Below are 15,305 nucleotides of genomic sequence, written 5' to 3'. Positions count from 1 at the left end.
GCAGTGAGAATATTTGTACATATGCTCATCCAAAGCGTGTAAATATTAAGCTCTCTCCTAAAGCCGCAGTAGGTAACGTTTGTAAATATATATTTTTTTACATATTTGTTAGACCTGTCATTATGTCCTCACAGTAGAATATGAGACAGATAATCTGTGAAAAAAATCTAGCTCCTCAGGCTCCTCCCAGTGGTCCTATTGCCATTTGCAGTTACGGACCGCTCCCGGTAAGAAATCAACCAATCAGAGCTGAGTTCCGTAACTTTGTTTGTGTTCAAAATGTAGAAAAATGTATATATTAACCGAGTACACCATGAATCCATTTTCCACACCGTGTTTTAGCTTGTCCTGAATCACTAGGGTGCTCTTATAATAAGTGTTTATATTCAGACTATTTTAGATTGCTTCGGGGGTACCGGAGTGGAGTAACCCAGTACCTTTGTAATTCTTCATAGACATAAACAGAGAGAAGTAGTTCCGGCTACGATGTTCTTCCGCGAGACGCAAGCAGTTGTGTTTATTAACCGCTAGATCATCAAAAGTTCCCTACCGCAGCTTTAAGTATTGTGTTTAATTGGACAAATTCACACAAAAAAGGATATAAAAATGCCCGTCTTGGTAAGTATCCTACAGCAGACATAGCGGGCTAAACGTAAGCCTACTGTATCAGTGCATTTTCTTAAAGTTAGAGTCTTTATATTAAGCGAACAGGAAAAACTAATAAATCACTCAATGCTCTTGATTTAAAAGCTTTTGTAATTTTCTTTTTTAACAATCTTTAATTTATACAGTTCAATTTGCAATTTTGTTTTACATTTGATTACTTTATTCAGTTTCTATACCTAAAAACTAATGTTAACAGAGAAAAAAAAAATAATCAAAATGTAAAAAACTGAAAATCATGATTATTACTGTTTACAGTATTTTTCAGACTATAAGTCACACCTGAGTATAAGTTGCATCAGTTGAAAAATATGTCATGATGAGGAAAAAAAAAAAACATATACAGTGGGGCTCGAAAGTTTGGGCACCCCTTGCAGAATCTGTAAAAATATGAGTAATTTTAAAAAAATAAGAGAGATCATACTAAATGAATGTTATTTTTTTTTAGTACTGTCCTGAGTAAGATACTGTACATAAAATATATTAACATTTAGTCCACAAGACAAAAAACTAAATTATTATTAAAAACCCCACTCAAAAGTTTGAGAACCCTTGGTTCTTAGTACTGTCTTCTGTTACCTGATGATCCTCGACTGTCTTTCTGTTTTGTGATGGTTGTGCATGAGTCCCTTGTTTGTTCTGAACAGTTAAACTGAGCAGCGTTCTTCAGAAAAATCTTTCAGGTGCTGCAGATTCTTCAGTTTTCCAGCATATTTGCATATTTGAACCCTTTCCAGCAGTGTCTTTATGGTTTTGAGATACATCTTATCACACTGAGGATATTTGAGGGACTCAAACACAACTATTTAAAAAGATCCAAACATTCACTGATGCTCCAGAAGGACACAAGATGCATTAAGAGCTGGAGAGTAAAAACTTTCAGATGAAGATCAAGGTAAATTGTACTTAATTTGTGTACCGGGAAACATACAAGTATCTTCTGTTGCTTACGAAGGGCAGAATTAAATGGAAAAAAAGTTATATTTCAACAAAATAAGACCAATTTGGCCATCTTCATCGTGTTCAAAAGTTTTCACCCCCCCCCCCCCCCCCCCCAGCTCTTAATGCATCTTGTTTCCTTCTGGAGTATCAGTGAATGTTTGAATCTTTTTTAATAGTTGTGTTTGAGTCCCTCAAATGTCCTCAGTGTGATAAGATGTATCTCAAAATCATAAAGTCACTGCTGGAATGGGTTCAAATATGCAAAGATGCGGGGAAACTGAAGAATCTGCAGGACCTTAAAGATTTTTCTGAAGAACGCTGCTCAGTTTAACTGTTCAGAACAAACATATTAAATATTATTTTTATAGTTTTTCCATAAACATAGCACATACCGCAACATGTACCGAAACCGTGACCGTGACTACATTGAACTTTTGACTATACACTGAGCTACAAACTATTTCATCATACAATTATGTACCTATACCAAAGAACGAAGCTGTTGCCATTTCAAGGAAAAAAGCATTAGCATCTACGTACAATCTTTACCTAAAATTATTGATAATTTTTAGATACATTTAAAAACAGCTGTGGCAGCTGTGCATAACATTCATTGCTATGTTTCTTCAGCACCACTCATTGAGATTCATTACAAATTAATGCATGGATTTAAACCCATTAAAACCTGATATATAAATCACACAAGTTAGAGTTAGAGAGAAAGATCAGTGAGATCATTATAACTGTATAGCAGACTACTTGTGTCATGGTCATCAGCTGGAGTGCACATGAACAAAAGTAGAGGGCACTCCACTCAGGACTCTTGTATTTGGTGTCCATTTCCATTCACTACTCCATTTCCCATAATCCCATGCATAGGGCTAATTACCTCCATGTTTTCCCTTTTTTTCCCTGTGTTGTTCCTTCCTTGTTTCACATTGGATTGTTTATACCGACTGTGATTCTCTGCTGCCTGCCCCGACCTCTGCTTGTTTTTGTTGCCGATTTTGGATATCCCCTGACATACCTGACGCTGTTCTCTGATCTTTGCCTGTTTGACCACTCTTGAAAATAAAATACTGCATATGGATCCGAACGTCTCTGACTCCATGTTACAACTTGCATAAGATACATAATTCATATCAGTTTTTACTATCTCTGTATCTCCCATTATTATAACTTATATTTCAGTTGTTAGTTTTATTATCAAAACTCTGTACACAATGTTGATTGAGAGATGTTCCTCAAACCTTTTAATTAAGTAAACGAAAGTTGCTTTAGTCCAGTAAATGTTCATATTAAATATTACTAACAATGCAAAAGTTAGTCATACATTTCACAGGAAAGATAAAAAATAAAACTGAAATGCCCTATAAAGGCTACTGAAAGTTTACTTGCTAAAAAGGAATGTACGATCAGTACTAAGACTGATTATATATATACAGGTTATTATATACAGGTTATAACAGGGTTTTTTTAATAATCAAAATTATGATCATGTTGATCATTTATAGTCCCTAGAAATTTGTGTATCAAATATGATGCATTATCATACTTAAGTAGTATATTTTATAGGGGACACTGAAAATCCCATGGGAATGTTTGACATACTTCTTTCAATGCACTATGATCTCGCTAATCTTAATTTCTTCTGCTTTATAGAATGGATAGCATGCTAATTGGGATGCAGTCGACCACTTCCACAAAACACAAAACACTTTGTTGGCATCATTGGAAGTGCATTAGCATGGTTTAAATCATACTTATATGACCGCCATCAGTTCGTAGCAGTGAATGAAGATGTATCATATCGATCACAAGTGCAGTATGGAGTACCTCAAGGCTCAGTACTAGGGCCGCTACTCTTCACGCTTTATATGTTACCCTTGGGAGATATCATCAGGAAACATGGTGTTAGCTTTCACTGTTATGCTGATGATACTCGGCTCTATATTTCTTTGCGGCCCGGTGAAACACACCAAATTGAAAAACTAATGGAATGCATAGTCGATATAAAAAATTGGATGACGAGTAATTTCTTACTGCTAAATTCTGAAAAAACAGAGGTGTTAATTATAGGACCTAAAAAATCTGCTTGTAATAACCTAGAACACTGTCTAAGACTTGATGGTTGCTCTGTCAATTCTTCGTCATCAGTTAGGAACCTAGGTGTGCTATTTGATCGCAATCTTTCCTTAGAAAGCCACGTTTCTAGCATTTGTAAAACTGCATTTTTCCATCTCAAAAATATATCTAAATTACGGCCTATGCTCTCAATGTCAAATGCAGAAATGTTAATCCATGCATTTATGACTTCAAGGTTAGATTATTGTAATGCTTTATTGGGTGGTTCATGTTCTGCACGCTTAGTAAACAAACTAAAGCTAGTCCAAAATGCAGCAGCAAGAGTTCTTACTAGAACCAGGAAGTATGACCATATTAGCCTGGTCCTGTCATCACTGCACTGGCTCCCTATCAAACATCATATAGATTTAAAAATATTGCTTATTACTTATAAAGCCCTGAATGGTTTAGCACCTCAGTATTTGAATGAGCTCCTTTTACATTATACTCCTCTACGTCCGCTACGTTCTCAAAACTCAATTTGATAATACCTAGAATATCAATATCAACTGCGGACGGCAGATCATTTTCCTATCTGGCGCCTAAACTCTGGAATAACCTAACATTGTTTGTGAGGCAGACACACTCTTGCAGTTTAAATCTAGATTAAAGACCCCTCTCTTTAACCTGGCATACACATAACATACTAATATGCTTTTAATATCCAAATCCGTTAAAGGATTTTTAGGCTGCATTAATCAGGTAAACCGGAACCGGAAACACTTCACATAACATGTACCTTCTACATCATTAGAAGAATGGCATCTACGCTAATATTTGTCTGTTTCTCTCCTGTTCAGAGGTCACCGTGGCAACCAGATCCAGTCTGTATCCAGATCAGAGGGTCACTGCAGTCGCCCGGATCCAGTACGTATCCAGACCAGATGGTGGATCAGCACCTAGAAAGGACCTCTACTGCCCTGAAAGACAGCGGAGACCAGTACAACTAGAGCCCCAGATACAGATCCCCTGTAAAGACCTTGTCTCAGAGGACCACCAGGACAAGACCACAGGAAACAGATGATTCTTCTGCACAATCTGACTTTGATGCAGCCTGGAATCGAACTACTGGTTTCGTCTGGTCAGAGGAGAACTGGCCCCCCAACTGAGCCTGGTTTCTCCCAAGGTTTTTTTCTCCATTCTGTCACCGATGGAGTTTCGGTTCCTTGCCGCTGTCGCCTCTGGCTTGCTTAGTTGGGGACACTTCATCTACAGCGATATCATTGACTTGATTGCAAATAAATGCACAGACACTATTTAAAACCCCTTTACGTGCAAACATCGCTGACGGCCCCAGTTTATTATTGTTTCACTTTCACAGCACATTAAACATCACTGTCTTACTTCATCTGGACAAACTATGCATCAATTGAAAGTTTAAAGACTCTAGCTTCGATATTTGACCAATATTTTGATAAAACATTGTTGCAGTGACAGATATTTAGTGATTTATGTCAGGAGTGCAAAATAATAAATCCGTATTATGCCACATTTTGAATAGAAATTCACCACTGACTCATATTCAGTCACGTCAAAAGCGGTTTATTTGTGTTCACATAGACTCACTGAACAGCGTCAATAAGGATTTATAGACAAAAGATGCATATCTGCGGAGATATATGGATATATTTACTGATGTTTACTTCATATTTCTTCAGACAGAATCGTCATTTCTATTCATTTTCCACGGATTTACGCGATCAGATGATAAACAGCCTCTCCCAGCGATCTGTGTATGTGTTTGCTGTGCCGGCAGCTCGTGCTGTGTGTCTCAGACTCCGATTGGGCCTCGCCAGTGTCAATCTTATAGTGTAATATCTGGACACCGCCCCATCGTGTCACATGCTTCCTGTGCACTTCCTGGTAGTTATCTGGCCAAAACAACACTGAAACACCTCTGTACACACAAAATATCCGAACAATAAACCCGCGATTACGATAGTAAAGCTTGGTATGAGAATTTCTTGAGATCTGGGGCGTTTTTATAAAAAAAATCGAAAATGTACATCGGAAATGCTAACTTGTGCAGCGATGAAAAAGGCTACAAATAACATATTTTTACAACAGTAAACGACCAAATTCCACCCCTGATCGCTAAAGGAAGTTATTATAAACACTCGATCGGGGTTTAAAGTGAGTTTTTAGTAAAAGTGTACTAATAATTTCATAAATTGTCAGATGTAGCTTGATGCTAACGTTAGCACCAATGCTACTAATAGCAGGTGCTTTTCTTCTTCATAATGCATTTTTGTCTCAATAATTCACGTAAGGTCGTAAGAAAATGTTTTGTTGTATTTTTATAGTAAGACTTTTGATAAATAAGGGCTAAATGCAAAGAGAGACTGAAGTGAGATCGCTGCTTTGTGTCTTTGTAAAGCCTGAAAAACCACAATCAAGGCTAATAAAGGTGGAATAAAAACAAAAGAATAATGATAAAAGAATAATGCGGATAATGTGTCATACCTGGCGGAGGTGTGAAAGACTCGTTTGGTGAGAACAATACAATAATGAATCGGGCAGCTTTCAACAGTGAAACATACACAAAGAGCACAGGAATGTTTACATGTGAGATCTTATAGAGATGACAAGTGCCATAAATCAATCTGATTAGCCTTCTCTAAAAACACACATGACATGGCCTTAGAAAATATTTCATAAAATTCACCGTTTTACAGATTCGATTATGAAATTTTTTATGAAGGTTTGGAAGACTTGTGGCCTTAGCTACACTGTGTTTTCAAACTCATTTCCTACATCAACATTTTTTTAAATACATTTAAAACATATGTTTTTTTATATTTTTATTTTTGTTTTTATGTTTGAGCTTATATATCTCTATTATCATAACAGTCTGAGTGATTCTGATTCCTGAACAGTAAACTTTAAAGTGTCAGCTTTGTGAACAAAGGTTGATTATGTATCTAGTCAGAAAGAATCATGAGCAGAAACCTTTTTATTTTGGGTATGTAATTTCGGTCTCCATGCCAAAAAAGGGGGGTTACTAGTAAGGGGTTAAACTGAACAGGGATGACATAACTGAATTCAATGATGAACTGAATCATTTTACATTATTGACACAATGTTTTCCAAATGAATGTTGTTCAGTGCTTTGACGCAATGTATTTTGTTTAAAGCACTATATAAATAAAGGTGATTGATTGATTGATTGACTAGAGTCAGCTCTCTGAACAAGTCTCTCTTGCTATTTTGGCACGATGAAACATATCTGTTAGTCATTTTACAATATATTGAACTTCTTCAAAGCAGATGGAAAGGCTAATCGCCTGATTACTTCACAGCTTGGGATCTAGTGCTCCTTCAGCCTCTCTTTATCAGACAGAGCTGGGAATATTCTGTGCATTTCAAAGCAGCGGTAGATTAATTGTAATCTTGACATGTATGTTAACCGTGCTCTCTCTCTGTAAGCTCTGTGCCCTTTCTAATATTGGCTGGAATTGTGGAAAGTTGAAAGTTTGCCTGGCAATTAGTGGCTAATGCAAGCCATTTTTGTGTGTGTTACAATCTGGTGTCTGCTAATTAAAGAGGTGATGGATTCAGTTCAAATAAGTTCACTGAAAATTGATTAAACAATTATTTGAAATTATGACTCCACCAATACCCAATGAAAAAATAATTGTTGGGTTCAAGAGGTAATTGAAGACCATTGTGTTATGCTTTAAACAGTATGCTTTGTGATTAGCAAATCCACAGGTTTGCATTCAAAACCCATTTTACTTTAGCTAAGTCACCTTTATTTATATAGCGATTTAAACAAATGCATTGTGTCAAAGGAACTGAACAACATTAATTAGGAAAAAGCGTGTTGATAATGCAAAATGATAGTTAAAGGCAGTTCATCATTGAATTCAGTGATGTCATCATCACAGTTCAGTTTAAAAAGTGTATTTGCAATTATTTGCAATGAAGTCAACGATATCGCTGTAAATGAAGTGACCCCAACTAAGCAAGCCAGAGGCGACAGCGGCAAGGAACCAAAACTCCATCAGTGACAGAATGGAGAAAAAACCTTTGGAGAAACCAGGCTCAGTTAGGGGGCCAGTTCTCCTCTGACTTTAGAGGAATAGTTCACCAAAAAAAAAAAAAAAAATGGATGTTTATCTGCTTACCACAGGGCATCCAAGATGTAGGTGATTTGTAAAGGCACAAACCTGTCTGTGCAGGAAACTGAACAGTATTTATATCATTTTTTAACTCTGATTCACCCAATGTGCAAACTTTTCGAACACTCTTAAGCGAGTCCTCCTGAGTGCATTCTCATGCAGGTGCATGAGGCATCTTATTATTTTTCTTGCTTTACGACGGATCACAGATTTATAAGTGCATTATCCCCACCTATCTCTCAAATGTTGCATTAACACTCTACCTACAATCTCGATGTGTGTCGGTATACATCGCCACGAGCCGCAGTGTTTATTTTTTTAGATTTTTTTTTTTTGTTTGTTTGTTTGTTTTTTTATGTTTTACACGTGATTCCCATTCACCTCCATTATAAGACTGACGGACTGCAACAGTATGTTTTGAAAATCTCTGTCTGTGTTCTACTGAAGAAACAAAGTCACCAACATTTTGGATGCCACAGGGGTAAGCACATACATTTTTCTTTTCTGGGTAAACTATTCCTTTAATAATGTAAAACAATTCTCAGTGAAATTGGATATACAATGTTAAAATAATAATAATAATAATAATAATAATAATAATAATAATAATAATAATAATAAAATCACTAGTATTTTATCCATCAGGGACTTTTATTAAGATATCTGGGTTCACAAACATCTGAAGACAGTTTTATGAATCTTAAATCAAATGTCCAAAACTTCAGAAGACCTTCTAGATGGAACGAATGAAAGTGCCATTCTAAATCTGCATCAGAGCTTTGAAATTCTGTATTTAACATTAATTCTGTATTCTGTTGACAAATAATGTGTCCCTGCTTTATAGTCTGCTAGGTCTTGTTTCTCTCATCCTTGCCATCTGCTATACCATGATAAAGAACAAAGCATTTATGTTATACCTCAAAGTGAAAGCGTCTTAAGGAGACATTCGCACAGGATGTAATTTTGCCCTTTAATCTCTCTATTTTTTTTTATTTTTTTTTATCTGTTGGTTCATGTATCCAAGTCAGACAAAAGTATTTGACTGTTGTCCATCACTTTTTTTCAGCATCTCACTCCTTCAACATTTATTTATTCATTTTCTATAACATAAATTAATAATTTTACCGTTATGATCACCGTTTTAATGGTCATAACCATTAAAAATGTTTTATTTGTATATTTATGTTTGCTAAATAATATATTTGACTTAAATCCAATTCATTCAGATTGCCATTTTTGGTTTTATATAACCCCCCCAACCAGAGTACAATTCAGCAGAGTACACTATATGCTTAATAATGTTTCACGAAAGCAAGCCCCTAGCAAGAATTAATGTGTCACAAGAGTTCGTAATTCAAATTTTTTCGATCAGTAGGTAGGTCAAAGTTTTCATGTGGTCATGTCTGGTCCATTTAATAAATTTTATCTTGTCAAAGAGAACAGTACGTGGCCTAAGGCTTCTGCAGACCATATGAGATACAAATTAATACATGCTCTCCCTTATCAAATAATTCTCCATTGGCCGTGTAGGGTATTTGACTAAAGCTTCTGGGCTTAGTGTACTGTATTAAATTAGGGTGTCACAAGGGAGCTAGTGAAATTCTATTTTAATACCTGATTAATGCAATAGTTGTTATTATTAGTTTGTTTGTACAGTAGTTGAAAACATTGTACTTTCTTTTTCTATTTAAAGAATGTATCAACTGCTCTTGATCAACTTCAGGGGTCATTTGCTGGAGGCCTGTTGAACTTCAAAGTAGGTTTTTGTTTGAATGTTCATCATAAATATATAACGGACCTTAATGACCTAATGAAATGCCTTAACGAGCACCGTTTTCTTTTCATTGTTGATGTATTTTCCCAGCAGAGAGTTAAGGCAGAACAAAACAAATCTGGAAGTAACATTTAGTTTACGTCATAACTATGAACACTGTGCTATAGTTATAGGATATTATTACTATTGTAGTAGATAATATTATCATTCTAGAGAGGATTTTATTGGACAAAAAATGTGGACATCTTTTGAATGCAAGATGATGCACCAATATTTTTGGCCCATACTGCATTTAGAATGTGTTTATCTTCTAAGTGTCAACATATTTTATGTTAAATCTAGTTTATAGATGGCCTTGAAGCAAACATGGTCTAAAAGCTTTAACTTCAATTGTGAGTTTCAAAGGCTTGTCAGTGTCTGTGAAATTCAAAACCTGGAAAGTGGTTACTACTGTAGCTGAAAATCATTTTTGAAGTTCTTTCCACATAGGTGACTTGGCACTGTCGTGCGCATCTCACTTCATTTGTCATCATCTCCATATGCAGAAAAAAAAAATGAAATAAATAAAAATAAAAAGATTTATTTTGGTAATCAGTGTGGCACATCCGGTTAAGCTTGTCTCTTTACTGTCCAGATAGGCCTCATGTATAGGACAAAGAAAATGCAATGAAAACCTGACAATGAAAGAAAATCCAATATAATATAATTAACTCAAATGTTCTACAATTCAAGCACTTGATTAAATCATTGGGTTGACAGAATTGTTGGAAGTGTTCTGTATGTGTATGCTAATATGAATTTTGCCATGTTGTGAAAAACAATTACTTGTGTGTCCAAGCTTGTCGATGTTCCATAAAAAAAAGTAGTAGTAGAATAAATATATATACATATATATATATATATATATATATATATATATATATATATATATATATATATATATATATATATATATATATATATATATTCTAATTAATGAGCCTTGATATAAATTCTTAATGACTATTGAGGAACAATTTTAATGTGAATTGTTCATCAAAAAGTACAGACCGTTACATTAACAATGTTTTTGCACAATTTATTTTTTTAATTTATTCAAAAATGAAAGTATGCCATTATTTATTTAAATAAATAAAAATCGGTTTTGTTATTTTTATTATTGTTAGTTAAAATCGCCAGCTTGAGTGCCCATGAACTCCATTAGTGGGCACTCCCCTGGACTTGCCTCTTACTTAATCATGTCATGTGCTACCTCTGGTTTGGATGGGTTCCTTGATTGCATGTTTCTTTTTCTTACTGGGTGGTTTTGTCATGTGTTCTACTCTCAAACACTCCAAGAGAGCTGATTATTGAATAGACATCCCTTAGTTTCGATGTTTAATCTTTCTGTGTTTCCTAGTTTACCTGTGTTTTATATTCTTGTACTGTTTACTTGTTTTTGATTGATTGCTGCCTGAACATTGTCTGTATATTGGATTACTCATTTGCCTCTGTAATTTTTGCTGGTGATTGACCCTTCCTGTTTTGGAAATGAAGCCTTGCATTTAGATCTCCTACTCCAGTGTCTTTAATTCAACAAACCAGCCCAACCATTGACCCAGTAGGCCAGCTACTTCATCTTCTTCAGCTACTTCATGGACCCAGTCAAGTATCTACAACATTAGAAAACTCAGGTGGCAACGGAGGTTGACAAATCATGACCACCATCATGTCCAGTTATTGTGGTCACCACTCCTGTGTTTTCAGCACTGTCAAGTCCAGAGCCTCTTCAAAAAATGGCCTCCCCATGTCCAGATGGCCGCGTGTTTAGAGTCTCGTCCAAAGATAGCCACCATTCCAGAGTCTCATCCCATGATGGCTGCCAGTTCAGCGTCTCATTCCAAGATGGCTGTCAGCTCAGAGTCTCTTCCCAAGATGGGTGTCAGCTTAGAATCTCTTCCCAAGATGGCCACCAGTTCAGAGTACCTTCCCAAGATGGTTGCCAACCCAGAGCCACTTTACAAGATGGCCGCAAACCCAGCAACACTTCACAAGATGACTGCCAGCCCAGGACCTCTAGTCGTTATGAATTTCAAGTCAAAGTCTTTAGCCATCACGGATGCCACTATATCTAGAACATCATGAATGTTGCGTTTGAAGACACCAAGGATTTCCAAGGGAGTTTAAGGTTGGTATCATGTATGGCAGACCCACCATTTATGTCGGTGCATGCAGCAGGCATCCCAAGAGCTTCAACACTGGTCATCACTGTTGTGCTCTGGACCACTGGGATCCTCAGTGCTAACTGTGATGGAGGTCACCAATGTGTGTGTTTGGGCTACACATTGTTTTGTTCCCACTCCAGTCCATGAATCCACTCCTGAGCACACTCCAGTCTGTGAGTATGATACAGAACCTGATCCAGTCCATGAGTCTGCTCCAGAACCTTCTTCAGTCCTCGAATCCCCTCCCGAGACCATTCCAGTCCTTGATTCCACTCCAGAGCTCACTCCAGTCCATGAGTCTTCTCCGGAGACCATTCCTGGTCCATAGGTGGCTGCTCTTGCTTCTCAACTCTCAAGGAGTTCAAGGAGACCATCTGTGAACTCTCTGACTGTCCTATTTCGGCTATGGAGGCTGTCTGTGAACCCTCGGCTTGTCTTATCTCAGCCACAGAGGCCACTGTTAACCTCTCTGTGCTGCAGGGATAGACAATAGGATCTTAGGAGGGTTAGACAATATGTCTATCCCTCCTTTATCTTTGCCCTCAGAATGCTATGATGATTTTATAGAATTGCAGTATGTTCCACAGATACTGTTTTTTAACAACATACCAACTGAAAACTATCAGTTTACAAAAACTTCATAAAACAGTTTTGAAAGAAAATTACACAATCTAGGATCTTTTTACAGCATGTTCCACTATAAAGACAATATGTCTATCCCTCAGAGCTTTGATTTCATCCGTGATAAATTCAATACGGCATCTAAAATGACTAAGGTCTATACATGATTAAGCAGATGAGCTGTAGTTCTAGTAACACATCCAGTATCTATCAAATTACTATTTGTACAAAAAACGAAATTCAATAATATATGTTCTTTTGTTGTTTTTTTTTCTTCTTTTTTTTAACTGAATACATTTTTTCAACTTCAAAATAGAGCTCTGATAGTGCTGTCACCACTGAATCATCTAAATATCTTTTATCTTTGCCCTCGGAATGCTAAGTTGTTTTTCTTTTTTCCACTTACAGTACATGACTAATCCTGCTTTATAAGTCAAATTATTCCTGCCATCCATGGATACACGGAGGATGGTCTTTATTTAGTGCTACTTTTGACAGCAACAGATGGGACTCCACCCCAGGGTAGCACGCAGGGTAGCTTGACAAAGCAAGCCATATTTTATATTTAAATACCAGCAGTTGCTGCCAAATCTCTGCTCATGGAAACCAGATGCACTTGAGAAGTTTAACATCACAGACGCTATCAGCGTATCAGGTGTGACCAGAAAAGTGGAGCGATATCTGAGTTAATCAAAACCAACATGGCACACAACACCGCTGTACGAGTGCTTATAATGTACACACTCAAGCACAAACAAACATTTCCCCATCGCTATGAATACACTCGCTATTAGCATACAATGCGTCTAAAATCAAGCCATGCACTCTTTTGAACATTACTGTGATTTACTATACAGACCATCTCGGTTTTCCTTTTTATCAGTGGCAACAAAGGCAACAGAATAGACTATAATGACAAGCCAGTCGCAAACCGATACATAAATTAGGAAAAGAAAATGAAATTCAATTTCCAGGGGCTAGCTGCCGCACTGTGCTCTCTCTCTCTGCCTTAATTAAAAAGCAGTCAGCTGAAGAGGGGCTATGAAGGCAGACAGAGGGGAGCATGAAGCCCCCCTTTCATCATCCCTGTAGTGAGTAGTGGCAAACTCCACTGAGACAACAGGCCGGAATAACAAGGCTGAAGAAATTCCCTCCTCTGTGCTCCAGTTCCTTTTCTCTTTCTCTCTTTCTCTGTTTCCCCAACCATAGAGGTTAAGCTCTAGTAGTTCAGCTAAAATGAGCCACACACAGAACCATGCAAACATGAGCCTTTTTTTTTACTGTAACTGTTTTCATGATAGGTAATATAACGCAAAGGAACAGATAAAAGTTGAGGCGTGAATTCACTTAACAGTTATTGCACTTTTGTGCATAATAAGTGTTATTCTTTAACCACCCTCAATCCAGTTTAACCTGGTGCTAAATGCACTGGAATAGTGCTTATTCATTGGATGTCGTGCTGGGACATTTTCAAGAAATTTGAAAAATGGGTTGTATGTGATTGTTTTGTCAAAATTAGGGTTTATCATTCTATAACATATTGTTTATTGCCTCTGAAATTATCTGGCCAAAATTCACTTGTTCAATGCTGAAAATAGCGATTTACTGCAGCAAGCAGAAAAGACTATCCTTGTCTCATCTTAAGAGCACTGCGAGAGGTTAACAGGTTAACGGATCATTAGTAAATGCGTATAAATGTCATTAAACCTTCAATTCATACATACTGTATGTTTGTTTAGTGTTACCTAGTCTCAGCCTCAGACATCACTCCAACAAACCATTGGCTAAACGTCAACAGTCAACACAAAAGTGGATACCCTTCAGGAGTGCTGAAGTTGTCATTGGATTAGTTGAGTTCTACAAGATTTCCGGTAAATGTGTGTGTCGTGTTCTTTAACGTTCTGTCTGCAAACAAAGATGGCGTGACGCCAAACCCCCTCTTGAAAGAAGAAAGCCGTAATGTTTACAGCTGTAATGACGAGTGCTTATCAGGATAAACTAAACACTGGAGTTTCAAAAGTATGTGAAACTTTTAAAGTTTGCGGCATTGAATCCTTTATATACGTCTGAGAGTTTTACACACTGGTCTGTTATTGCGGTGACATTTCCTCACCTGAAACTGAACTGTGATTCGTTGTTTGACATGTCAGTCAAATGTCCCCATGGGCGGGCCTTAATTCCAGTTAATTCCTTCGCTATGCAAGACTAAGTGTTACCCATTTGGCTTTTTTTTTTTTTTTACTTTTAAATATTTGTTTTCTGTAAGCCTTCAGAGTTTTACAAATATAAAATAGTTATTCGTGCCATGGCACATTATAGTTCCATTCACGGTGTGGGTGGTCAGAATGACCAAGACGTTCAATAATATCTTTCTTTTGTGAGAAATATCTGCCCTAACAAGTAAGTGAGCTAGACCTTAGCTGACCTGCAAAACAAGGATGCTGCACTCTGCAATATAAGAGCACTGCTCCCTTGACACCTGGCTGGGTAGCTTTTCTTCAAACCTGCACACACATTCTCAAGACAATGAGCCAACATGTCCACCTAGATGCCAAGCAGTCCGTGGGCAGCCGTAGATGGCCATGGAGCCGGAGTGTCCCAGCCTGTGGGAGAGAGCTGTCAGACCGGTTTATATGCTGGCTGGGGTTCAACTCCAGACTGTAGACTGTCTGCCGAAATAGAGGAAAGGCCAAGGGGCAGGGTGGAGGTGCAGCTCCAGGTAATGAGAGGAATACAAGCTCATACCAGCAGGTTAGAAGGAGGTCAATAGGGAACGCTTTAATAGTATGGAGTACTAGGAAACTGCATCTGCAGGGCAAAAAAAAAAAAAAAAAAAGCATGACTTTGTGACAGCTC

This window comes from Carassius gibelio, chromosome B14 (assembly GCF_023724105.1).
Source record: "Carassius gibelio isolate Cgi1373 ecotype wild population from Czech Republic chromosome B14, carGib1.2-hapl.c, whole genome shotgun sequence".
Taxonomy (NCBI): Eukaryota; Metazoa; Chordata; class Actinopteri; order Cypriniformes; family Cyprinidae; genus Carassius; species Carassius gibelio.
Note: the sequence above shows the minus strand (reverse complement) of the source record.